Below are 27,116 nucleotides of genomic sequence, written 5' to 3' on the forward strand. Positions count from 1 at the left end.
GAGTAAGGTAATTTTTAATTTGATTGAATCACATCTCACAGAAGTTGGGACAAGATGATGTTTACCTCTGTGCCTCGTCTCCTAACAACAGTCCATCTATGCCTGGAACTGAAAAGACCAGCTGATGGAGTTTTAGGGAAAGAATGTTGTCTCAGGCTAATCTGAAATAGGACTGGAGCTGCTCAGCGGCCCCCTTCTTTGTTGAACTATTTGTTTCATGATGCTCCAAATGTTTCCAGTTGGTGAAAGGTCTGGATTCCAGGCACAGCAGCTTGGCACCTGGAATCGTTAAATACAAAGCTGTACTTTTGTATTAGATGTTAATATTGTCTTTCTAAAAGATGCAGGGCCTTCCATGAAATAAATGTTGTCAGAATGGGAGTAGATGTTGCTCTAAAAAGTGGATCTACCTTTCAGAATTGATGTTTTCCTTCTGGAAATGTGAATCTGAAAGATGTCCATTATCACTAACATATCCATGTAGTGTTGAACTGAACACTGACTGAGCGAGCCGACCTCCCTCTCCCCGTCCACCTCCTCCAGCTCCTCTGGGGAGATACTGATGTGTTGCAGGTAACCGAGCTGTAATGTCTCCAGCATGTGCTGGGCCTGCTTTTGGGACACACGTGTAGTTGGATGTCCAAGACACAGGGTGCTGCTCTGGTGCCTCCACACTTTGAATTATTCTTAAGTACAATAATGTCAATGTCATATTTATAAAAAAAAAAAAAAAAAAACAACAACCAAAAATACAAGTTTTTCTATCTGTATAATTAGGTTTTCAGCTTGATTATTTATTTGATCCACAAATGCTGTATATTCATGCATACCAGCAATGCACAAAAGTTAGTACTTCATTTTGTATCCTATTGTGTGTATGTGTATGTGTTTGTGTGTGCGTGTGTGTGTGTGTGTGTGTGTGTGTGTGTGTGTGTGTGTGTGTGTGTGTGTGTGTGTGAGAGAGAGAGAGAGAGAGAAAGAAAGAGAAACCATAATAAAGATCTTCTGATCTTAGTACCAGATAAATACAACCTCGTGAATAACAGCTAACTTTTTTCACAGTGCCATTATTTATTTAACAAAAATTAAGCCCAAAAGGAAACAAAATCACACGGCCAACTTGAAGCATCTCCTTACCTCCTTATTATTGCTCTGATGAACTCTCATAACTCATAGAGTCTCAGAGAATCAATCACCGTGCAATATGCTGTAACAACGCACCTCATTTACCTACCTCATTCTGCTGCACCTCTCACTTTTTAAAAATTGTATATTTGTTATTAAGAGCTACCATTACCATGTCTACCCCAGTACTGCTGCACCTTTCACTTTTTTAATTGTAATATATATATATATATATATATATATATATATATATATATATATATATATATATATATATATATATATATATATATATATATATATATATATATATATATATATATATATATATGTTAATAAGTGCCACATTGTTTTTTTACTGTAAATTTGTTATTTACTGTTACTACTTTTAAATCTGGGTACAGCTGAGCGAAATAACCAGAGTCAAATTCTTTGTCGGGCAATGCTCAAACTTGGCCAATAAAGCTGATTCTGATTCTTATTCTTTTTCCTTATGTTTCAAATTTTTTTTTTCAAATTTTTGTATTATATTTCATGTGCAGATTTACACAATTTTTTTTTACAAAATGTGCACCGTCTGCGTGCGTGCGTTTCTTTGTGGCGATGCCCTCTCTTTCTCCACTGCCGTATTTCCCACGGACACTGGAAGGCATCAGCAGCCCGGCGATGGAAGTGAAGGCTGAAGATGGAGGTGGGAGGGGCCTGGCGGGGGTGACGTCAGCGGCTGTGTGGAGGAGTATAGGCTGTGCTGTCAGGCCAGTGTCAGTCTGATGAAGATTGGCATGCAGGTAAGCTGTCATTCATTCTCATGTCAGTGCATGCAGCAGAGCCTCAGCACTTGAGCCGTCTTTTCTCCACCGGTCCCCCCCTCAGAAACAAAAGGCAGGACATTCTTCATCCAGGCAGACAGGCGGCCAGGCCAGAGAGGGGGGAGAGCAGAGGGGGAGGGAGGGAGAGCAGCAGGGAGGGAGGGGGAGTGGAGGAGGGGGAGACAGACAGACAGAAAGAGAGAGGGAAGGAGAGCAGATGCGGCAGCGAGGACCGAGCAGGGCTGTGTTTTCTGCCTTTCTGCTCTCCATGTCATGTTTGGATTTCTGTAAACTGTCGCGGTTTGTCTGTGATGCTCATCTTCAGCTGTGTTTATGTGCGTGGATGTGGATTTTTTTTTTTTATGGGGGTAAAAATCTGGAATTGACAGAGTAAAAAGCGGGCGGACTGAGCGCACATTTGAAGGAACTGGCGTTTTATTTGATGATTTTCTCCGCTTTGTTAATTACAGCCTTCTCCGCGCGCGCATTAATCTGCCTGTTAATTAACTATTGATCATCGGAGATGCGAATCTCATCCTCTCCTGTCGAGGTTTTAGGCTATTACAGTTTTAGCGTTCTTATTGCCAAAGTTAAAGTAGAGTATCCGAATTTTTATTTTTTTTATTTTAATTTATCGCGTTGGTTTGTAAAACGGCAACAATTTTAGTGGAAAATAAGGTGAATTTGTTTTTATTCAGTTAGAATTTGTGTTTGAACAGTTTTAGTGCAACTCCCGTTGGAAATCGTAGTTTAGTTTTTTTTGTTGTTTTTTTGTTGAATTTGTGGGATTGTCTTTCTTTATGTGAAAACATACTGTGTGTGTGTGTGTGTGTGTGTGTGTGTGTGTGTGTGTGTGTGTGTGTGTGTGTGTGTGTGTGTGTGTGTGTGTGTGTGTGTGTTTATGTGTTGGCCAGCCAATTAATATCACTATTAGTGTGCCACGTTTAAGAAACTGAAAAATAAATATGGGTGCCTTTAAAACTTTGGAAAAGCTAAACTAGGGCTGCCTCAGACGTTTGAACAGTACAGTATATACAGTTATACTTTTGTCTTTATTGCCTTCCTCTAAACATTTCATAGTGTCAGATTTGGTTGAAGAATTCCTGACTGAAGTGTTTCTGCGTCTCCTGTTTGCTCTCGGCCCACCATGCCTTGCAAAACCTCCCCAACACTGGCCGTCTTTGTGCGCCCCTCGCCACTTTCTGTTCCCACTGACGGGTTTATTCCACAGTTACTCGGCTGATTTTCTTGTCTTGACAGAAATAAAAAATGCTGTCAGAGTTTGAATCAGCCAGACGGCTGGCCGTCGACAGTGAGGCCTGGTCAGATCTGACGGGAAGCTGCTTCACGTGTTAGGTTTTGGGGTTTTCTCTGATTCACATGAAGTTACTTTGATTATTGATCCCCTCACCAATACAAAAGAAAACCAAATTCCAAGTTGGTGAGTTTTAAGTTGAAAATATATCTTTTTCTTTCTTCTCTCCTCTCAGCACTGAATTATAATAAGCTTAATTAGAAAAATCAGTACCCGCTGCAGTTAGAAGTACAACCTGAGAATCAAGAGTGTGCCAGCTTAATTAGATATGTCTGAACCATTTGTTTCCTAATCATCTGTTCCTGAGTAACCACTACGGTGATTTGGACCACTTCAGCTCCCTTAATCAGGAACGCCGTGCAGGTGCAGAGTGGGAAACCCCACCAGGAACCAAGCCAGCAGCCCCAGTGGCAGTTAAGACGCTGTTGTTGTCGGTACAAGTAGTAGCTCAACGTCTGTTACCTTTCACACCATTCAGACGGCTGTGTCTCTCTGTGGACAGACGATTCAACGGGGAATCCACTTCAGCAGGGCACACAAATGCATCATCACTCTCAGAGCTGTTTGTTCTTTGTGGTAATCTACCCCAGAATGAGAAAATGGCAATTTAGTTTCTTCACTGAGCCCTGCTGAGATCTTAATTGATGATTTGTGTCATTGGACAAACAGCTCGGGGGCATCTTTGGGGGCTGGATTACTCTCCATCACGATTTGCATATTCCCATTTCTACGATATGGGTAAATGACATGATGAGGTGCGATGCTGTGCCGTCCTGCAGCTTTTGGGGGATAATCACTAATGAAGTGATTCACTCAGTCTAAAATGAAGGAAGTAAACAGAGCGAAGAGAACATATGCTACAAAGCAATTTAAGCATTTCGGGATGGTCATAAAGCAGTTGAGGAAATTAAGCCCTGAGCAAAGACTTGTCGTTTCGTTCACCTTTTCCTCTAATTAGAGGTGCTGCAGATCCCATCACATCTGATCATTTAATTTTCCTTTTGTCTTTTTTCCTCCTTTGTGACAGTGGTGAGATCTTTAAAACCGGTGGAGCTCACTGTGCAGGGCTACCAGATTGTAAAAATGTAATTTTTCTCTTTCTTTTATATTTTGCACATGCCTAACTAGTTTAAATCCAGCTGGAAAACAGAGAGCATGTTCAGAATAATTCATAAGGTCTGAGTGTGCTGGGTATCCTCGGTGGACTGCATCTGTGTCCTGTTGATGTGGGCTCTGTTCAGTCACGCAGCAGTCCTTCACACACTTGTGTTGTGTTGCATGTTTTGGTTCTGTTCGGGCTCTCATAGGTCATGCCCAGTAAGTCCGCCTGATCCCCGCTGCTCTGGCGGGGAGGCAGAGGCCGGTCTAGGCCGCCAGACAGCATGCTAACCGCTGCTCATTCTGCAGCTGCTGCTGCGTCGGCTCTAAGTAAGCCACCGGGGAGCCAGGTCGCAGACGAGGAGCCACTTCATTTATGCTTCAGGATGAACAGCAGGCAGATTCAATGATTTTCCATATTCTGTTGTTGACATCACAGAGCCTTGTTTCTGGAAGGCTGTATGAAAATACATGTCGCAGTCTTTTCTTTGGGACTATCTTTTTCTTTAAATCACAGACCAGAGCCTGTAGATCCTGGACTTGTCATCTCCAGTGTGGGAAACACGCTGTTTCTTAAAGTAATCCAGCAGGAGTTGAATGACTCGCTCAGCCGTCATCCACTTGTACACCTGACGTCAGCTCACATACATGAAAGTAAGCCAGCTGGAGAATTACTAGGAATTTAAGTTCACTGGCCACAACCGTGCACACAAACACTTGAGCTGACTTGCTCCCAGTTTACAGAATAAGAGTTTAGACAAAACCAAACATGTAGAGCAATCTCAACTCTTATGTAACAAAGACCGGTAGAAATAAGGACCAGTGTTTATTAGTGGAGCAAACAGCAGTCAAGGATACATAAGTGATTACTGTATGGTTAATATTAATAATTAATTATATTAATTGATAATAAACAGCACAAATATAATATAAAAAGAGTTGTTACATCACATTGAATGTTAACATCTTAGTCAGTAAAGATTACAGATGCTGCGTCTGTTTCCGTTGCGTGTGATGATGGTGATTACAGTCATAGTTTGGTTTTCCTTGGAAATTATTTTTATTATTTCAACTAGAATACTTTTTCAAAAAGCAAACAAAAGAATAAAAAAATCGGTGAAATACCCTAAATGAATCCCAAAGAAATATACTTGAAATAAACAAAGAAACTTGAAAAAAAAATTTCAAATAGAATACTTGAAATGAATCACTGACACACAGATATTTTATCTAAATAAATGGAACGTACCAGAGAAGTTAATTATAATTAATTTGACAAAAAACACAGAAAAGCCATGGATGAATAGGCAGCATGCCCTAATTTCTAAGAACGCCTGAGTTTTTGTCGGAGAACAGAGAACTGGCAGAAGAAAAACCTTCCTAGTAATCCGACGGCGAACGTCTCGGTCGCCGACCTCGTAAAGAATCGGTGAAATTGTGCTAGCTAGCATGTCTGATTTACTGGTTGGTTATCTGGTATAGAAACATATTTGGCATTTCTAATTTAAGCTTAAAAGCATAGATCAAATATACACTAGCAATTCTTATTACACCTACTTGACTGGTGTAGTCCGTGGGTTCAAATAATGTGGCTTTAGTGTTTGAGAGGCCATGTCCTCAGTCATCATTACTCACTGCATAGTGCCCTACAGCGAGACAGCGGCGTGGAGGTGCCGTGGATTGATTCTGCCACGGCAGCTGTTGTGATTGGCGGCCAGTCGGTGAGATCGGTCCAACCAGAAGCGCCACGGCAAGTTTGAGAAGCATCATAGAAGCAACCGTCCCCTTGTCTGCACTAAAGATACGCGCTGTCCATTTGTGCCGCTTAGCCATTACTGAACTGTATCAGTTTACACTCTGTAAATCAAGCTGACAGGAAGTCAGAAAATCCCGTCTGTGGGCCCTGACTCGTACGTCGACGTTACATTAATCCATGGAAGCCGCCGAGCGTCTGAAGGGATTCTCGCCATGTACAAGGAGAGGTTCATTTTACAAGCTGACAAGCACATTTTACCCATTCGTTCTTTTTACAAGGATAGCAGAAGGACATGCGTCTATAAAGGGACAGTTTACAGTATTCTCATGAATGCCGACACTTTTCTCAAAACTTTTGGCCAACTCATAAAATTGCGAATCCAACCAACAGGCACTTGTTAGCGTTCTGCTTCTGAAACGCCCCTGGGACCCGAGGTCGTGCCATGGGTGGCGTAAAGCCGCATCGTGGTCGGAACACCTTTTTTTGAGCTTTGTGGTTCTGTCCAAAATATGTTGAGAATTTTAGTACGCTACATAGTTCACTCATTTGATCCCATGATGCCTTCTGAAAACCCACTCTACCCACTGAGCCACAGGTGGCCATGGATCAGCGGGTGGAGTCAGTCATCCTTCCAGTCATTGGCAGATTGGTTCCTGACCCCATGCACGTGGCGAGGTGTGTAAACTAGTGTGTCTGGAACGTCAAAGTAGGGAACAGACAGGCCAAGGCAGACGGCCTTTGAACTTCTCAGTCTGATGATTTATTGTCATATCCCACAAGAAACCACTGATGCACCACATTTCAGACAGCATCATCTTAAATAATTGCTCCCACATTCAAAACCACAATATTTATGTACAACAAGTCACACTCACACAATTAGACTCCGACTAAACCATAATCTAAAAACAGGTCAAACCACACAACACTGTAGCCAAATTATTTACATGTATGCTCTCAAAATAATTTAATATCCTGTATTAAATATCTAGGAGTAGATCACCATCTTGACAAAACATCTAATAAAAGAGATCAAACAACAACAAAAATTACTACAAAAAAAAAAAACATCCACTCGGTTTCACCCAATAATTCAATCAATGCCACATAAAAGACAGGTCACGCTAGGAAGGCCCCTCCCAGACACCGCATATGCACGGGAGCAAGCAGATTGTAAGTATAATCAGTACAGTATTCAACTGAGAACTAAATGAACATAATTTGAACAGGTATGTGTGCTTGTTTTTGTTCACATAACCTGACCACAAACCAACCACCGGTCAGTGAGGCGCTGCCACAAAAGCAGCAGCAAACTAAAGCAAATAAACAAATGTAAAGGTAAAACATAATGTGAAGGATGAAGTGACTTGAAGTGAAATAAATATCCCTTACTTTGTCCCGCTGTGTTCTTGAGTCGGACATAGCGCCCGGCGTGCGTGCGTGCGTGCGTGCGTGCGTGTGTGTGTGTGGATGGATGGATGGATGGATGGATGGGTAGATGTAGATGGATGCTCATCAACAAGTGAAGTGAACAAGTTCCAGCAGCGTCCACAACTTCAGATAAAAAAGCAACCAGCGAATACAAAGTAAAAGTTAAAAGGTCCAGTTCAAAGACAGCAGGAATCACGTTATAAACTAGTAGACGGGATTAAAAAAAGGGCGGACCATTTCCCCTTGTCTAATTAATTTCATCTGTGATCGGTGTCGTTCACATTTCCGATCAGTGAATGATGTCAGCGTCGACCCGTGACCGAGACTGTGCGCACATCCTTTCTTGAAGTTCCGTGACTGTCGGCGTTTGTCTGACATCTGTTTGTTGAATCCATCTGGTTCTACAAAATGATGTAGAAACAGCAGACAAAGCTGTTTATTTTTATTTTTACTACTCTGCAAGTGATGCCAGCATCTTATCCGGCAAATCTTTCGCTCGTATTTCACTGAGACATTTTTCAGGTGAAAAAAGGAATATTTCCGTGTTAGTCTTCAGTTTGTGATTCATTGACTGAAAATGTCCAACTGTCCTCCAGACGGTCCTCTAAAGAACCTTCAGAGATGCTCTTTTCCACACAATGAAAGAAATATGTTGTGGAACATGAAGGCCACAGCATGGAAGGAGTCCCACAAAGGCTTTAGTCATTAGCTAATGATTTTAGCATTAGTCCTCTGATTGTGTTGCTCTGTGCAGACAGAGGAAATGTAAACCCAGCAGGAGCACGCTCACTAAACTGACAAAAGTCCAATACAGCCAGAGTTTTCACAATGTAATGATTACAGGGAGTGGATGGTGTGATAAAGACGCATCAGGGGTTAACCTGCTTCAACCCTCAAATTTCAGTGTTTGGTAGAGGTGCTAGTCAATATATTTGACATTTACAAAACAATTAAAACATTAATTTTAGAAAAGCATTTTTTTTTGTTCAGGAATTGAACACATTATAAAAGTAGCAACATCTTCCGTTCTGGAAACCTTTAAGAAGACTGATCTTTTATCTGCTGGGATGTAGCTCCTTCTACTGTGGGGAGAGCATTCGGCTGAGATGTATGAAGACTCCCGTGGGTGGGAGTCGGCCACTGTAACATAAACACAAGGACATTGTCTATTACATGTTAAGAACGTTTCTCAGAGGTCTGTCTTTCATTTTAAAAGTCTGTAATCACAGTAATCAAATTCTGAGGCTGATGACCGAAAAAAAACTACATTCTACTCAGAATTCTGAGATTAAAATCAAATTTCTAAAATGACAGAACTCGAATATTCAAAGTCTGAATTCTGACATTAATCCCGGATTTTCAGCTTTCGTCTCATAATTTGAAAAAAGGGATGCTTTTGAGAGAGAAGTTAGAGTTCTGACTTTAAATGCAGAATTCTGACTTCAGTCAGTATTACAAAGTCAACTCCAGAATAGTTGTCTTTTCCTGCAGCTGGAATAAAACTGTTGCCTATAGCAGCTGAGTTTTATGACGTTTGTGAGATCTGATTTGATCTGATTTGATGAAAGCAGCAAGTTATTGAAGAGGAAATCCCAGTGAGCACCGTGTGGCTTTGTAACCGTGCCTCCCCTGGAAAGTTCATCCACAAAAATGTTACTGCTGTTGTTGAGTATTTCCTGCAGAGTAACACCCTGAAGACTTGAATGCTGAAGTGTCATCAGGGCTGTTGTTCCTTTTAACGGCACCGGCTTTACACCAGACGCTGTTCTGGCAGGGGCGTCCTTCGCTGAAACACAAGTGTATCTGTGCATTTCAACATCTTTAGCAGTTCTTCTGCTGTGCTGTTTCGGATTTTATGTGTTTCACGTACGCTCCAGTCTTTCTGGGCTGCAGGTACAGCAGGCCACCAGCTGTTTTTTAGCACCGGAGTGCTGCTGCCAGCAGGAAGGCTGTTGTTTCTCTTCTTTAAATCAAAAAACAGACAAAATTTTATAGCTAGGAACACAAACAGTTTCTACCAGCCCACTTATTTCACTGCTCTGAATTGCTATTACAGTTCCAAGCACTTCTGTTCACTCTTGGCTGCAGCAGCATCACATGCACAGGGACACATGGGAAGGAAGCAGTGGGGATGAATTTTTAGCTCCGCTGAAACGGAGGAAGAAGAGCTTTTAAAAACACTCATCATTGTCAGGGGAGTGCACTGAAATCTGCTGCACTTTGAATAGAAATGCAGCAGCACTGAAGTTGTGACCTCCAAAAGGACATTCTCGAGACGATGGGCCACCTTTAAGAATCCTCTCCAAAGATTTTGTTCAGGCGTGTTGCTCTTTCTGCCATTTTCATCTCATCTGAACGTCTCAGCCCATTGCACTCCAGGACACTACCGACTGAAGGACAATATTCTCATTCAGTCTGTAGCTGGTCCGTTATTTCTGGCATTGGACTTAAACAGAAGGGCCTTTCTCTTCACATCTATCTGTATACATTGCTGTTGATCTTCAAGTGGTCTTTGAGGACACATGCTCAAACTCTTGACAATACACCAGTTCTTAGGTGGGACTGCAGCTTGTCAGTGAAATAATTTTACAGTTGCAAGGACGGAGCAGTGTGCCGTAATGCTTTATGTCATCAGGCTTATTAGCTGCAAATCATTTCCTTTATGTAGCGCTGTGTGCTGCTGTTAAATTGCCTTGATTTTTACGATGGTGCAGGCTTCAGTCAAAGTGCATTTCTTTTCTCATGTGAAGGTTATATTTCTTGCAGCGTTTCATAAGTCTTGTCACCCTTAAAATATTCATGACACTGTTTTATTCGTGTGTCGTATTTCATTGAAGGCTTTGACATCTGGATCTTTTTGTTACGCCTTCCTTTGCTTCAGAAATTGCACCATTTAAAATATTTTTATATATTTTGATCTCTAAATGATCAATAAATGAATGTATTGGAGGAATGTGCAACGTAGCAAATCAGTTGAAGCTGCAAATCTGATTATTTTAGGGAATATTATTCTGAAGGATGTTTTTGCAACTGGATTAAACTCCCTGTCAAAGAGCAACCTGTAGCGCTGCAGAGGTCCACTTCATTCCCATATTTTCCTGTTTTTTTCCTCTGTTCTGGCCCCAGATTCCTTGTTTGCGTCCGCAGACCAGGCCAGTTAAGCTGATTCAGATTTTAATTCTTTTTCCTGATAGTTGCGAAAGAAAGTGTCTGGTTTTAAAAAATTCACAGAATTTTGCAGCTCAACTTGTAAGTAACCCCAACCATTTCCATCTGATGTCAGTCTTGGAGTCCAGGACTCTGACTCCAGGACTCGGACTGCAGTCCAACTCGAGCCCCAGTTTTAACAACTTTTATGGATTTTTATACCATAATAATTTCTAATATCTACAGTACTGTATATTACGTTCAGCATCAGTGTTGTGCAAGATGCACTATTCCACATGTCATGGGTTCATATCTATCGTGCACCGTGCTCAGGCTCAAACTGATGGATGCCAGCAGAAACAGCGGGTATGTGGCTTGCTGACATGAACTGGAGTTAAAACTAACTTTAGTTGTCTTTCTTTTGGCCTTTCAGTTCAACTGTTCACTTCTAGGTTTATTGATTCCACTGTAAATCGGTTTGGACAAAAGCTGACGGCTGTGTCATTGGGATCGAACTCGACTTGGACTTGACTCATAGTTTTCTTTGACTTGGACTTGACTTGAGGTCGAACACTGTGGACTCGAGACTGGACTCGGGTTCAAAGTTTGATGACAGGGATACCATGCTACGTTTGGTAAATAATCCAGGTTTCCTCCCTGCCATTGCTTTATTGTTTCAGAATCAAATTTGAAAAACAAAATAGGTCTTTATTTAAAACAAGTGTGAAAAATAAGACGAGACAAACAGTCATTAACTGTGTTGATATAGACAGATGGACAAATTGATGCTTTATTTAATCCCAAGGGAATTTACAGTGTTTAATCAGCAGATCGCTTTACAGAAACAAATGGAAAATTAGAATAAAAATAGTATAATAACATAATGAAAAATGCAGTAATATAATAAAAAATGTTCTTCTTAGAAATCTTGGAAGCAAAAAAAACCAACAGTGGTCTTTTCACTCCACTAAATGTTAGGAAGTGCCATCCCACATGGAGAAGCAGAGCTCCGGGTCATGCCTGATGATGAACTTACTAACATCACGCGCGTGGGTGGTCGGTGTGGACTGCGAGGTACATGCACAACAAGGAATCATTTCTGTGACACAGATTTGGGATTATTTTACCTCAAAACTGGCCATTAAAAGAAGAATGATCTATAGATTGTAAATGAGAAAGAGTCCTGTCTGATCATTACTTAATAAGTTGATTTGATGGAGTCAGTTCAGAAAAATCCATCAGTGCTCTTCTTTCAAAATAGGGTCAGTAAACCATAGCTGTGTGTGTGTGTGTGCGTGTGCGTGTGCGTGTGCGTGTGCACGCTCTAAGGAACTGATAGAATCTTGGTGGTTTTGATTGGAAACATGTCTTTATTACCAGGGTTCCTGTTGTAAGAGGCACAAAAGTCATGTGTGCAGATTTCCGCTCGATCATTCCCAGGATCAGCTGTGCATGTGAAATGCACGGTGCACCACGACTGCTGTCTTGGCCGTATGTATCGCCCTTGCTTTCTCATCTCCTCCTTACTTTAGATTTACAACTTCATGACTTTGCTCTGACTGTAAGGAAATATGTGCAGTGCTGACATGAACCTGCCGGGAGGGTTGCTGGTTAGTTTGGTCTCTTTGGGTTCGTCTTTTATTTCCTCTTCTCCAATGCAGGGTCGGCATGAAGACTTGCCTTCTAGGAAAATCTTCCTCATTATGCTGACATTTGGTGTGAGTCTGAAAACCTGCCTGTCCTGTCTAGGGTGGTGCGGTATTTGCTCGTGAGAGCTGTCTTTTGGGTAATTCCCAGCTTTATCATCTTGCCTCATGGTATCATATTTTGCCTGGGGGCTTTGCTCTGCAAGTAATCATGAGTCAATCCCAGCAGGCCGAAAGAGACTTGGACTGAACACAAGAGGTTATAAGATGAGTGTGACGATGACGTGTTCAGCTGGAAGTCATGGAGACAAAACTCTGTCAGTGAGTGTCTCTTCATGTACCACAGATCATACACGTGCACCTCCTTTGCTATTTCTTTAATTGCAGTTGTAAAGTAGCGCAAAGGTTAAAACCCCTCTTTTGGTTTTCTTTGTGTGTAAAAATGTAATACAAATCAAATCAGTTCTTCTTTTTCTTCTTCTTGTTGTTATTAAGCAAATGAAACAACAAAAATTATAAAAAAAATCAACCAAAAAATGATGTTAGAAATTCAGAGTTGGCTAGTAATCCAATTTAAGCAGAAATAACTTGATTAGTAGTAATTTCTTTTATGATTACCAGTTTCTCACATTGTTGTTTAGGTCCATTGTTTTTTTACATTCTGATGTAGATTTGCTGCTTACCCCGTTGCAGGATGCCGTTTCTGTGTGTCTGTCAGACACATGTGCTCATTTGTCCCTAGAATATCCTGGTCTACAGAGGAGTTCATGCTCCACTTAGTGGTGCCCAGGTGCCCAGGACCTATGGCTGATCATGAACCCTCTACCACCGTGCTTGGGAGTGGCCATGAGGTTTTCTGTTGAAATGCCTGGTGTTCATCAGTCACGGTGCTTGACATTAAGACCAAAGATCTCCTCTTCGGTTTTTTGTTTCTTTTTTAAATTAATTTCTCTTGACTTTGGGGTTAATGTGCCGTAACGCCCGTCTCTGGGAAGTTTCACAACGGTTCTCATTGTTTTCCACTTGTGGTTGCTCTTTTGTCCTGAACTCCCACTACTTTGAAGTGCTTTTATAATCCTTTCTCGACTGATGTGCAGCAACCATTACTTCTCTAAGACCATGCTTGTGTCTTTCCCTCTTGGCAAACTGCCAAAACATTAGCTTTTCTAGAGGTCTGTACACCTGCTGGCAATCAGATCACCTCAGATCAACGGCTCAGTTTAAATCCTCTGGATGCTGTAAGAAAGTATTTAGTATCATAGTATCATCCACATGATTTTTTTTATTTTTGACCTGCTGTGACCACATGATTTTTGTTTTTGCTGATTGTAAAAACAGGAACAAAACTCCTGATAAATCAAAGGTAGGACTCCTTACACGTGACTGGACAGCCCCATTTGCCTTCCTCGGATCCCTCTTTTGTTATTTATTGGGGCCCTTATGGTCACTTGGTGTAGCTTTAGCTGTGAAACATTTCTTCCTCTGCCCCTGAGTTAAAAACTGCTTCCAGGCTGTCTCCAGCCATCAAACAAAAGTTTAATTTACAAGAAAAGTGGAAGCAAGCAGTCGGAAAAAAATCAATTACAGCCATGTTTCCTGTGATTTGTGGTGGCAGGAACGCAATTTGTCAAAGGGAGCTGCGCCGTGTTAAGTCTGTTAGGACGGCGGCGCTAACCGCGCGGCAGCTGAGCTTTCAGAAGTGGGAATATTTAACGACTCCGGCGCGCGTCTGATTCGCAAGTGCTCGACTCGGAGCGCCATTCCTTCCTTTTAGCGTCCTCTGTGATTCACTGCGGCTGCCGACACCCGAGGCGTTCGAGTCGCGCTGCCTTTCAAGTTGTAATGTAAACATGTCAGATTTCTGGAGGGCGTGAGCGTGGAGATTATCATAACAGACGCAGAGAGGGCTTCCACCTCTGGAGCGCGTCCGTCGCTGCAAACAACCGGCTCCTCTCTGCTTCGTCAGGAAGGTCTTCCTTCAGTGTTCTCAAAGTGCAGACATGGCTCCTCATTTTATTTTAATTGCAACTCTGTGGACTGAGAGCAAAAGAAGAAGAAGAAAAAAAAACACAGGCTGAGCTCCCAGATTCTGAAAGACTTCTTTCCACTACAAAGAATAATTACTTTTCCCAACTCCCGAGCCATAATTAGTTACTACTCTTTTATCTTATCTAAGTGCGCATAATTATCACAGTCATCATATTAGATTATTTCATGCATAATAAATGAACTCAAACTGTGTGTGGGGTAATTAGTATGTTAGGATATGAGCCATGATAAGAGCTTTGCTCTCTCCAGGATTGTATTGTTGAATAAATGCCTGAGAAGAAGAATGCAGATGGAACCGAAATGGTTGACCGTTACTCTGAAGAGGTTCTCCATCAACAACACGTCCTGTCATTTATTCTGCTCTAATGGAGCTGTGCAGTCTTTTAAAAATCATTTTACTTTGGAGTCAACACCAGTCTGCGGTTTATGTCTTGATTTTTCATCAATATAATTAGATCTCATTTTTTTTGCTGTATACAACTTTATTTCTCAAGGTGTTACAAGTTGACCTTAAATTTTCACTTTTCAACAGGCCCGACAGATTTTCAGCACGGGCAGAGGTTTTTTCACACCTCACTCTTCCAATTCATTGTTGGAGTTTAACCTGCACTGGTTTAATGCGGGGAGCCAGTCAGGACCGGGTCCAGCTGGGTTTCCTCGCCTGGAGTCGGACTGAACTGTCCATCAAAACATGGTGGTTTTTGAAAATGCAAGAGCTAAAAATTTTACTGCTCAATCAAACTCCACTTTTTTCACAGGGTCCTCATTAAACATCATCTAGTTTAGTTGACATGGAAGGAAAGTTAACCAGAACATCCTGCATGGCGTGCTCAGTAAAAGAACGTTGTGTTTAAAGAGGCTGGCCGTCGTCCTCGTTCAGAAAGGTTCGTCAGCCAACCTGACTTAAGTATCTTTGAACATGTTCCTGAATCGTCGGGCAAAAACAATCGCCTCCTAAATTGTGTTTGCTCAGACAGTCAAATCAGAGGGTGAGCTTCATAACGAGAATCTGCAGCTCCGACTGCAACTGTAGCAGCGTTTGGCAGCTTTACCTTCATGAACCCGAGCCAAAGGTTCAGAAAACATAAACATAATGAGCTCGTTCACCGCTGAACCACTTTCATGGCCAGACTCTAATGAACGTTAAAACAGTGTCTCCCAGCTTGTACACTTAAATGTTATTCGACCTATTCTGAGGATAAAAAACCATTAGTAGTAATTAACCCCAAGTCAAAACGTTTCCACAATATCTTTTTATTTTGTTGAATTCATGTTACAATGTGACAATGGAAAAGTATAAAAATAATGGAATCAGAAAACCATCAAAACTCAACTGAAGGGACAAATATCATAAAAATAGGTGCTGTAAATGAGTTTATAGCTTTGTAAGAAAGTTTAAAACATGTAAAAGTAACTTGAAAGATGAAGGAACGAGCGTTCTTCACTTACCCGGACGTAGGTTACATCTTCGGGGTGTGATGACATGTTTGTGGTGAAGTGAGTTCCCAGCAGCTGTCGGGCCGGCGGGCAGCTGACTCCGACGCTGCCGCGATGTGACAGAGCTGAGGATCCAGCTGGCCCGCAGCTCCACCCGGCCCCTGTGGTCAAGCTTCCAGCAGCTTAGCGGTACGTCTGCGGCCCCGCTGCCATCGCCGGGGCGTTTCTGCCGCGTCAGCCCGGCCGGAGTGGGAGCTTGAAATGTGATAGTGCTGATTGTGGCTCAGGTTTGTTGATGTGGCTCTCTCCAAACTTTTTTTTGGTGTTGACATAATTTAGCTGGTTAACGTTTTATCTGTCATCATTAGTGTTTGTAGTGTTTTATTATTTGATCAGTTCAGTGGATTGTTGGCTGTTAACCCAACAATGTGAGGTGGCTTTCCATAACTGTTCACATGGCTCAGACGGGCCTCTTTACGACAGCTACGATCGATGTCCCATTGCTGGGCTTCTGTTCTGCTGCATTAAATTACAGTCATGTGAAAATGAGTACCCCCTCGTTCAATCGAATGTTGTGTGTAAAAATATGATACAGTCCAGCTCACAAGAGTGCATCTGCATATTATGCAAATGTGCCAGAGAAAAAAACATCAAAAAACAAGACAACAAAATCAAAGCCCTGCCCAAAAAAAACAACAGCAACAAAACAACAAACTAGATGGGCAAGACTAAGTACCCTCATGGATCAGCAACTTGCTGTTGTTTGCTGAGAACTGCAGAACTGCTGCGCTCTCAAATCCACGGCTGCTCACACAAACCTCCTTCTAAGCCCCTCCCCTTTTCTTTCAGGTTTTTTTCTGCTCACACACAAAGCTTGTCGTCATGTTTTATTTAGTTTTTCTGCTCTATTGGATTTTTGCGGAATAACACTCAAAATTTCCACAGCCAATAGAAAACCACATTCGAACTTGAACTCACAACTCATCACGTCTTTCACCGGGATGCACTCTTTTCATTCAGAGTCCCCCTACAGCAGGGATCGGCAACCCAAAATGTTGAAAGAGCCATATTGGACCAAAAACACAAAAAACAAATATTTCTGGAGCCGCAAAAAATGAAAAGTCTTGTATAAGCCTTAGAATGAAGGCAACACATGCTGCATGTATCTATGTTAGCTATAACTGGGGGGAGAATTTTTTTTCATTATGCAATCTTGGAAAAAAGTCGAAATGTTGAGAAAAAAGTTGAAATGTCGAGAAAAAAGTTGAAATGTCGAGAAAAAAGTCGAAATTTCGATAAAAAAGTCGAAATGCCGAGAAAATAGTCGAAATGTCGAGAAAAAAGTCGAAATGTCAAGATTAATGTTGAAGTACAATTTTGAGAAACAAGTCGAAATGTCGAGAAAAAAGTCGAAATTTTGAGAAAAAAGTCAAATTTTTTTGAAAAAAGTCAAAATGTTGAGATTAATGTGTAAGTACAATTTTGAGAAAAAAGTCAAAATGCCAAGAAAAAAGTCAAAGTTTTTGAAAAAAGTCAAAATGTCGAGATTAAAAAGGAAAGGAAAAAGAGAAAAAAAGGAAAAAAAGAGAAAAGAAAAAATGGAGAAAAAAAAAGGTCAAACATTTTTGAAAAAGCTCCGCTAAAGAGCCGCATGCGGCTCTAGAGCCGCGGGTTGCCGACCCCTGCCCTACAGGAAGCTTCCATCCACTTTTCCTTGACTTTAAAAGTTGTGAAAACAACTGATTAAATCAATATTTCTCACAAGATAACAAATAAATTATATTAAACATGGACCAACGATTATTGGCTTCCTATTGCACTGATGCTGGAGGAGCAGCTGAGGCGGCGGTCCATGTGGATATGTTTACCAACAGAAGACTAGTTTAACCTGGAAAGAATAGCAAACAAGGAAACTACGTAAGGCAGTAATATGTCGACTGACAAGGTAGAGGAACATTTTTATCACCTCTACACAGAGCTAACAGAGACAGCAAACACTAAAGCTTTGTATTAGTAGCTTCTGCTTGAGTGTTTAGCAGCTAAGCTAAACTTAATTGTAACACAATAAAATGTGGGCCCTTCAAGTTTGTGGCTATTGAACCACACAGATTATTACAAGCTATGTACTGTAGTTTTTCAAAGTTGATAACTTCCAAGTCTTATTTGAACATTCATAAACTTAAATGAGCTGTATGTAAGAGCAATAATAAAACGAATCATAAAATGACCCCGATATGTCAACAGACATTTAAAAATCATGTTCATTTCAAATACTTATGTCACTGACAACAGCACTCAAGCCAGGATATTCCAGTTTAAAAAGAGGAGTTGCAGCCCTCAACTGATGTTTATGTTGTCATTTTTTGTTTTGGCCTGAAGCTCCACCCTCCACCTATCTCCCAATCACCAAGTCAGTATTGTTTCTGAAGCTCCACCCTCCACCTATCTCCCAATCACCAAGTCAGTATTGTTTCGGCATCCGGGTTGCCAGCTCGGCTCTTATTATCGCATCCATGGCAGCCTACGTTCCTGCCGCATTCTGCAGCCTACCTGGCAACCTCTGGTCGGAGGGAGGAGGGGGAGGGTACACGCCGCTCAACAATATTTTGAAAGTGACTGCAGTACCAGTTTTGGACATTTCTTACAGACGGCTCCTTTAAGTTTATGATGCGATGAAAATATGAAAATATTCATATTTTCACACGTAGTCTGAAAATGACATTTACACCAGCGACTGATTACAGTATTACGCACCAAATTAGTGGATTCTCCATTCATGGGTTTGTTTTTATATGAACCGTGAGACAGTTAATGTAGAGTTAAATGTAGATAAAGTAAGAAAAATATGAAGTGTAATCTTCTACGTGAATCAGTATAACTGGTATCTTCAATATACTTCTGCCATCATTTCTTTCCTTGTCCAGACAGGTGAAAATGTAATCAGTGATGATGGAAATCACGCAGGTAACTGTGGCTCTGTGAGTCCCTGGGTGACTGCCAGTCACACAGGTCACCTCGTTGCTCCTTGGCATGACAATATCCTCTGACACTAAATGTCGTCAACCACGCGGTATTTATAGTGCAAGCGCAATGGTAGCCGACAGGTCACATACGTGACTTTGTTGACATAAAAACTCGATCTGCACATGGTGCGAGAAGACATTTCCACTTTGTTTACTGCCACTGGCAGTCAGGAAGGGACGAAACTGAACATGTATTTCTGGACTGGTTACCGCAACTACCATTCAACATATTTCTGCTTCAAAAGCAGCTGAAGAAAATAAAACAGTCCTCATCTTCACAGCTTTATCCACCGCTCGTCCATGTCAACAATAAATATAAACAGTCATAGACGCCAAAAAGACACATCAATAATAAAATGAAAGGGGGGAAAAACAATACTCACAATCAGGACTTGCATGCTGCAGTTATGATGATCATCCTAAGGAAGATTCAAGGAGTTGAGCTGCAACCACATCAGAAAAAAAAAGATAAATAAAAGTGAGTCAAAGATTTTGAAAAAAAAAGGCCTTAACCTTTTGTAAGTCCCTGTCAGTATCACCTGGCTCCTAACGCACCAAGAGGACGATGGAGATGAAGATGGAGGTTGTGGGTCTGAAGAGACTCAAAACAGAAGAAAAAGGAAAAAGTTCCCCGTCTTGAAGGCCCGTCTACTCAGCTGTGTGATAACATCAACTGCTGACTCAGAGATGATTAAAAAAAAACACTAATACAATATTGTCTCTGCTTATTGCAAGCACGTTGACAACCAGACGTAGTTTATGAGTTGGGGATGAAACCACTGCAGCCCGGGGTGAAAGCAGCAACTAGCACGCTAACCATGAAACTGAAAACATAGTCTTCTCTAATAATGGTGTTTACAAACAAATACAGAAGGAACGAAACAAGCAAACAAAATGATGATAATTTTCCAGCATGTTATTGGTTCAACACCCTGGTGACGCGCTAAAGCGTGGAGAATGTCAGGTGGGGTCTATCTTTGGAGGACAGATTTATTGCTTAAACTGATAAAGAAATCATGAAAAATCAATCGTCATTATTTTTTAAGATTCATCCTCGACCTCAAACCAAATTACGACAAAATTGAAAAGTATTGAATCCCGGTCAGAGATGAAGCCATTTCCTCCTCCATTGGTGCAACAGGAAGCCATTAATCTGTGTTTGTTTTAATAAAATTTATTTATTAATTTACGAGAAAAATTCATGTAATGAGTCGTTTATCGGCTAGAAAAATAATAAAATAAAATGCAAAATCTGAATAATTTTCGGCAGAAATCATTGAAGCCTTCTACTGTATATGGGGAGTCTGTGAATAAGACGAGCGCACCCCGGCGAACTACCAAAAAGATGTGATGAGTTGGGTCAGGATCAAATGTGCTTTTCTGTTGGCTGGGGGGATTTCCACAGTGCCATTTAATAACAATGCAAGAGAGCAGAGAAAAGCAAGGAAAAATCCGTCAGGACAAGTTTTTCAAGCAAGCAGAAAAAAACCTGAGAGCCTAGGGGAAGGGCTGAGACTGCAGAGAGGGAGGTTTGTGTGAGCAGCCCTGGATTTGAGAGCACAACCGCAATTCTGAGGAGGAAAATAAAATTTCTGCTCGGGATGTACGATTTTTAAGAGATAATCTGATTGCAACCCCCAATACTGTGATCCTAATTTAATATTCAATTATTTTTCTTTTTCTGTTAAACCTAATGGGTGATTTTTAATACTATCACAATATTATATACTTTTTGGAAAAAAAAATTCTTCCTGTATTTTAATTTAGTCAGTAAATACAATATACAGACTAATAATAATGTAACTAATACTTTAAACATTTTTTTTAATAAAAGACAGTTTAACCAGATTACTTCGACACCACCAGCCAAAAGATCTACTACCTCAAAGACAAAGTTTAAATATAAAATTACCGACAAAACAATGAAGGTTATACAAATTTGAAAGAGTTAATTGGTTATTTTTAATAAATATTCTGCTTTTACAAAATCTTGAATATTGGAACCGATGAAAACACTGTGAACTATTTAACATTTTTACAAATCAAATACCGTATTTTCCGCACTATAAGGTGCACCTAAAATCCTTAAATTTTCTCAAAAATTGGGATTGTGCTCTATAATCTGGCAGAGGTGCCCTATGTATGAATTTTGTTGTGATTACTGACCTGGAACCACATTTATGTGGTACACTGCGCTCTTGACTGATTATCGTACCAATCAGCTGACACATTAAAGTCGGTTCTTGGTTGATACAGGTTGCAACGCCAGACGTAAGATAACTAGTTATGTAGTGCTGGCTTGCAACCATCATCCAACATCTAGTCTATGTTACCTTACTATAATTAGATGTCATGCCAACGTTAGGTTTTTAGCTTAAACCCAATTTTAAAGTCTATATCATAATCCAATTATAATCAAATGTTGGAATACAACGTTGTTCCAACCTCACACTAACTTCAGGTGTCCGCTATCGCTAGCAACGATGAACCCTCAGAGAACAGGACGTAGTACGATGCTTACCTCCACCACTTTTTATTTGTGGATTTGTGGTATACGAATGATTTTAAAATGTGAGAGTATTTTTCTTTATTAGTTACAACTAAACGATATTCTGAGTCATTGTGAATGAACGCACAGCTGTCGTACATGGCTCTGGTGTTTCATATAAGTGCAGGAACAAGTTTGTAGTTTTAGTCTGTGAAGTAGCAACATTAGCACGGCTGCAGTATCTTCTTTTTTTTAAAAACCCAAATAATCCCACAGTTGGGATGTGCTGTTGCTCTTCTAGACTAACGTTTCAGCTGAACAGATGCAGCATGAAACGTTGATGTAGTTGAGCGCTCCGCTCACGTGATTACAAAATCACATGTTATGATCTTGCGATAATATTGCAAATGCAGTTAATCGCTCAGCCCTAGGTTCTGCACACAAGCAGGGACTTTTTGAGCCTGAGCACAGAGTTTAGAGAGTGTTCTCAAATTTAAACAGTATGCTCTTGATTAAAGACAATAAAATACCCCAATATTGATCCAGCTTTAGCAACAATAACTTTTAAGTTCTTTTTTTGTATGTCTTTATCATTCTGTCACATAGTTGGAGGAATTTGGATCAATTTTCTTTACAGCATTTCTTCAGTTCAGTTTCTGTGAATTTGCTTATACACTCAACCCCTTAAAGCTGCCATGTATCAAATAATTACCACAACAAAAAATAGGATAGAGTCAGTATTACTATGAATAATGTGTGTGTAAATATATATATATATATATATATATATATATATATATATATATATATATTTATATGTATGTGTGCTTATTCTATATTCTATTCTATGTGCTTCTATGTTAGCATGAACTCCTCAGCCAGTGACCCGGCCAAGTGCCGTCTGTGGTCAGTGGTGCTTATAAGTCACTGGAGACTTTTTATGCAGTTGGTGAAGCACCTTCAATTTGAAGACACTATTTCCCATCCTGGTTAATGGACGGACAGTATGTTGTATTTAACTACCTGAGCTGAGGGGACTGTGAAATAAGTGGTGCATTCCTAAGGTGAGGAAATGCATGGTGACTGCCAGTAAATCCTGCAGGTTCAGTCCACTGGGATGTAATGCATTCTGATAAGGACGTGTGCGCGCTAAAAAAAGAAAAAAACAAAACAATGTCTGTGAAAGAGCTGACGCACCTGGTTTGGACTTTCACCGGGAGGAAGGGGGTCAGAAAGAAAGAACAGCAAGGTAGGCTGACTTCAGAAGCTGATGGGGAATTCCTCACCGCCTGCTCTTCCTCGGTTGAGTCTGCCAAGTGCATTGTGTTTCTGCCTTCCACGAGTTCTGTGGATGTTTCATGCCCAGACAATAAGAGTTTGTTTAAATGTGTACACACACACACACACACACACACACACACACACACACACACACACACACACACACACACACACACACACACACACACACACACACACACACACACACACACACACACACACACACACAAAGTGTTACTTTTATATAAATAAGGGGGCCTGCTGGGAAAAATACGCAGACCCAGGTTGTTTATATCCATGTCACAAACAGAATGAGCTTCTCTTTGTGAAGATTCCTGTGGTGCGTTCTTGATCTTTTTAAATGTATATGTTTGAGGAAATTCCTTGTGGAAGAAGGGTTAGTTCTCCTCCGTGAGCAAAATGAAAACTGAATGAATAATATCTGACATAATTAAGACACAGAGTCACACATTATTTACTTGTTTGGAATACAAAAAAATTCAGTCTGGACCGGTGCTGGAAAAATATTAAAGGCATGACCCCAACACTCGTCACCCAGTTAGGATGATCTTGGTCTTTTGTTCTAACGAAACACCAGGAAACATCAGAACTCTGGACGTGCGCTGTTCTCAATGACTGAATTATTATGAATGAACGACAGTTAGGGATACAAGGTTTATTTTTTATTTTTTTTTATTTCTTGTGGATGAAATAAATCTCTTTTCACTTGGAGTAAAGGACAGAGCTTTTTTGATTTTTGAATTTGAATTTCCAAATTGCAAACAGTAGAAGTGGCTGTAGACCTGCATTTACTGTCAAATTTGAAATATTCCCAAATTACAGACTTTTCTTAAATGCTCAGGAGGCAGCTGAAAGTTAGCTCTACGTTTACGTCAGGTCACTAGCCTCAACAGCCACTCTAGGTGGAAGGTTACGCCCACTCCCCTACCCAGTACTCAAGTTGTAAAAAAAGATCAGGGGGGATGGTGGATTTTATCATATGGGGACAGATAATTTGTGCTGATTACAAATAATATAATATATTACAAATAATAGCAGTGACCAAAACACCTGCAGAAATACTGCAGGAATGACATAGCAGCAGTTAAATGCAGCCTTCTGTAAGCTTTAAATATCCACTGGGCTTACATCAAATACATAAAAACACAACAATAAAAAACAGTTTTCTGAACTTATCAATATGACTCTGTCCTTCACAGGATAAGTAAAATGGATCACTGCAAAAACTCAAAATCTTAACAAGAATATTTGTCTTATTTCTAGTTAAAATGTCTCAATTTAGTAAAAAAAATCTCATTACACTTAAAACAAGACTCATCACTGGAAAAAACAACAATTTTCACCTGTTTCAAGTAGATTTTCGCTTGAAATAAGTAGAAAAATCTGCCAGTGGAAGATTTTTTTGCTTGTAATAAGAAGATAAATCTTGTCCCACTGGCAGATTTTCCTACTAATTTCAAGTGAAAATTGACTTGAAACAGGTGAAAATTGTCAAATAAGTTATTTTTCTGGTGTTATTTTTCTGGTGAAGACTCTAAATGTTGAAATAGCAGTAAAACCACATTCATTGATGGAATGACATACGGGATGGAAAGGGGGGGTGGCAGTTTTTCAGGGGGATGATTTGGACCGTTTTTTATTTCAGGGGGGATGCCATCCCCCCTCAACTCGAGTACTGCCCCTACCTGAGTTGTAATTGTTAACAGTCGAACTTAAGGATAGACGATAAATAAATCAAGTTATTTAGTGAAAACATTTAAAAAAAACTGATCATTTCCACCCAATCTAGATAATTTGGAAATCACATGATTGGTCTCAATTTCTAATAAAATGATTGGATCAGGACATCACTAATATTTGTAATGCTACTTACATTCATATAGTAAGTAAGTGATACATTTTTATGGTCTACAAAGCTGCAGCAACATCACACCGTCCTCACAGTTGCGAGTTAATGAATCAGAAATATACGGAGTATGACGGTCTTAAACAACAGCTTGCTGTAAATCCAAACGCTCAACGCTCGGAGACTTTCTGCATAAATGTTGTGAAGGTCTGTTAAAAACCCACTCAGGGGTTTGTCCTTGTGTGACTGAACTAGAGTTTCAGCAGAGGACTTTGAGGGTCAAGGTTCATATGATTAATGTGTATCTTAACTTACTTTTATTTTCTTTGGAAAGTTGGGTTGAAATGTAATAAAACTAGCACACAGTTAAAAACGTGTAATATTAAACATCCTGCTGAGTCTTTGGGTGATAGAAAGTTGGAAATTCTGGGATTAATTACATAAAAGGATACTTAAAACTGTCACATTTGTAAAAACCTTTGAGACAAATCTACAGTCAAGTGACTTTTTAAAAAGAATTAGTTTAAGAACACATACAAAATATTGGTTTTGATTGTCCACTGATGTTTTAAGAGCCGGTGTTGTTTTTTTTTTTCATGTGGACTTGATTGTTTTGGAGTTGCATCAGTGAGCTGAATGTCACTTTGACTCAGATTGACTCAAAAACCCCAAACATTGAGGGAACACTTCATGTGTGTGTTGACTCGAAATCTTTTTCCTCATAATTAGCAAATGTTTACATAATCCCTTTTAATCTCACAGATCTAAAGGTCTTTTTTTTGCTTTTTCCTCATCCACTTGGACTCATCAAGGACTCCGGCCGTAGCACTCAGGACTGGTGCTGCTTTTCTCAAAGTCTTCAGTAAAATCCAAGACTGGAGGAAATTAGACTGGTCCCTTTTTGTTTGCTTACTCCATCGTGACTCATCATGGTGGATGTATTTTTAGCTGTGGATCCTGTTTGTCTTCCCCCCCAAATGTTCACAAGAGAATATCATGTTCTGTAAGATGGCAGGAAATAATCAATGTCGAGACTCAGCCAAGAGTCAGATTCACAGTTAGAATTGTGTGCAGAGGGTTTTGCCATCTTCTTATTGGTGAAAGTAGACGAAATGTGCTTGTTTTTTTTATGTTTTTGTCTGGCACAGCTGCCTGGATCGGCTGCACGGTCATTAGTTTGGGGCTTAAACCTGGGCTGACGCTGTGGAGGCTCCGGTTACTCTGGTGGGAATACCTGCTCTGCTATTGTGAGCCCTGAATAATTCCAGGAATTAACTCGGGATAGCTGAGGTTTCACCTGCCAATTAAAAGCAGCCAAAAGTTAAAGGCTTTGATAAATTGTTACGCACCAGATTTAACGCTTAAGGCGTCATTTTAAAGATAATTGTTGGTAAAAACTTTCAGGCGCAGCTTGGTTGGATACCTCACTGTTACAGTGGCCAAGTGACCTGGTATCCTGTTTGTCATGGGAACAGAAATATTTCTGATTGTTGCACATCCTGCCCGGTCACTGATCTGTAGCACATACAGCTGCCGGGCATAAATGCTGATTTAGCTTCAGTTGTATGAGTCTGAAAACAGACTTGTACAACTGAGGTTATCTTTAATACTGAGGGATGGTGTTCATCTGGGAGTTTTTGGTTGTCAAGCGGTCTCATTTCCAGGCAGAATTTGTTTTCCTCGTCTGTTTGCCGCTCTGAGCTCTCATGCACTCAGACATTCCTGTGTTTTATTGAAATGAAATCATGCCATAATGTCACTTTCACAATTAGCGCCGAGTCTGTGCATGCCAGTTGATCCTGCTGTTGTCATAGCAACATGATCCACTAAACGTCTGTGCAGCTGTTGTTATGGAAGCCCTTGAACAGCTGGGGGGCTATGGCTGCATAGGGATTGTGGGAAACGGGTCTTTTGGTCCTCCCTTCGCACCTTGACTCCAAAACTCCTACTGGCGAGCAGAAAAGGATTTAAGAATCTCAAAGAGACCCATCTGGAGTTTACTTCTCTAACACAAGACTGTAAATGAAAAATAGAACACGTTTAAACGAAAAGCTTTGAGTATTAATTTATTCATGTGTCTTCCAGAAACTTGCTTTGCAGTGCTCCTGCAGCGAACGAATCAAATCAGGGACGCGGTACATTCTTACCCAGGGTGTGCTCGATGCATCGCAGCGTGTCACTTCGCTGATGCGGACAAACGCTGTACACAGAACAACAGTAAAACAGTCGGCTCATAAGACGCATGGCTTGTCCAGGTCGCAGTATTCTCAGGAGGTAGTCCGACTTCATCAGCCATGACGGCCGTCAGGATTGGCTCTAGTATCATTTTATAGACTCAGGAGCTTCAGTGGAAGATAACAAAGAACATTTGGAGCTTCAGTTAGGAGGGGTTGGAAGTAGCTTCTCACAGTTTTCTATATTCTTATAACACTTAACATGTAAAATATTATTTACCACATTTGTATTTGATGGCATTCAAGCAACTATTTCTTCATGGCTCTCCAGCAACATTAGCGTATGAGTGTTTAGATGCTGATTTATAAACTCACAGTTCCTTTTTGGTCTGAAGATACTGTAAATACCACTCGCATCATTTTTTTTTCTCATGGCTGTTGTGCCACTGCAATAGGCCAGACTACTGTAC

At 40.6% G+C, this 27,116-nt stretch overlaps 1 protein-coding gene across 1 annotated transcript in view; it reads left to right on the plus strand.

Moving 5' to 3' along the window:
* The first annotated feature begins 1,893 nt into the window (after nt 1-1,893).
* LOC133459349 (uncharacterized) overlaps nt 1,894-27,116 on the plus strand; it is a 152,561-nt gene continuing 127,338 nt past the window's right edge. The window contains exon 1 of the mRNA XM_061739239.1: nt 1,894-1,913. The gene's annotated coding sequence lies outside the window, so the exon portion shown is untranslated. The remainder of the gene's footprint in view (nt 1,914-27,116) is intronic.

The sequence above is a fragment of the Cololabis saira genome, chromosome 14 (assembly GCF_033807715.1).
Source record: "Cololabis saira isolate AMF1-May2022 chromosome 14, fColSai1.1, whole genome shotgun sequence".
In the NCBI taxonomy this organism is placed as follows: domain Eukaryota; kingdom Metazoa; phylum Chordata; class Actinopteri; order Beloniformes; family Belonidae; genus Cololabis; species Cololabis saira.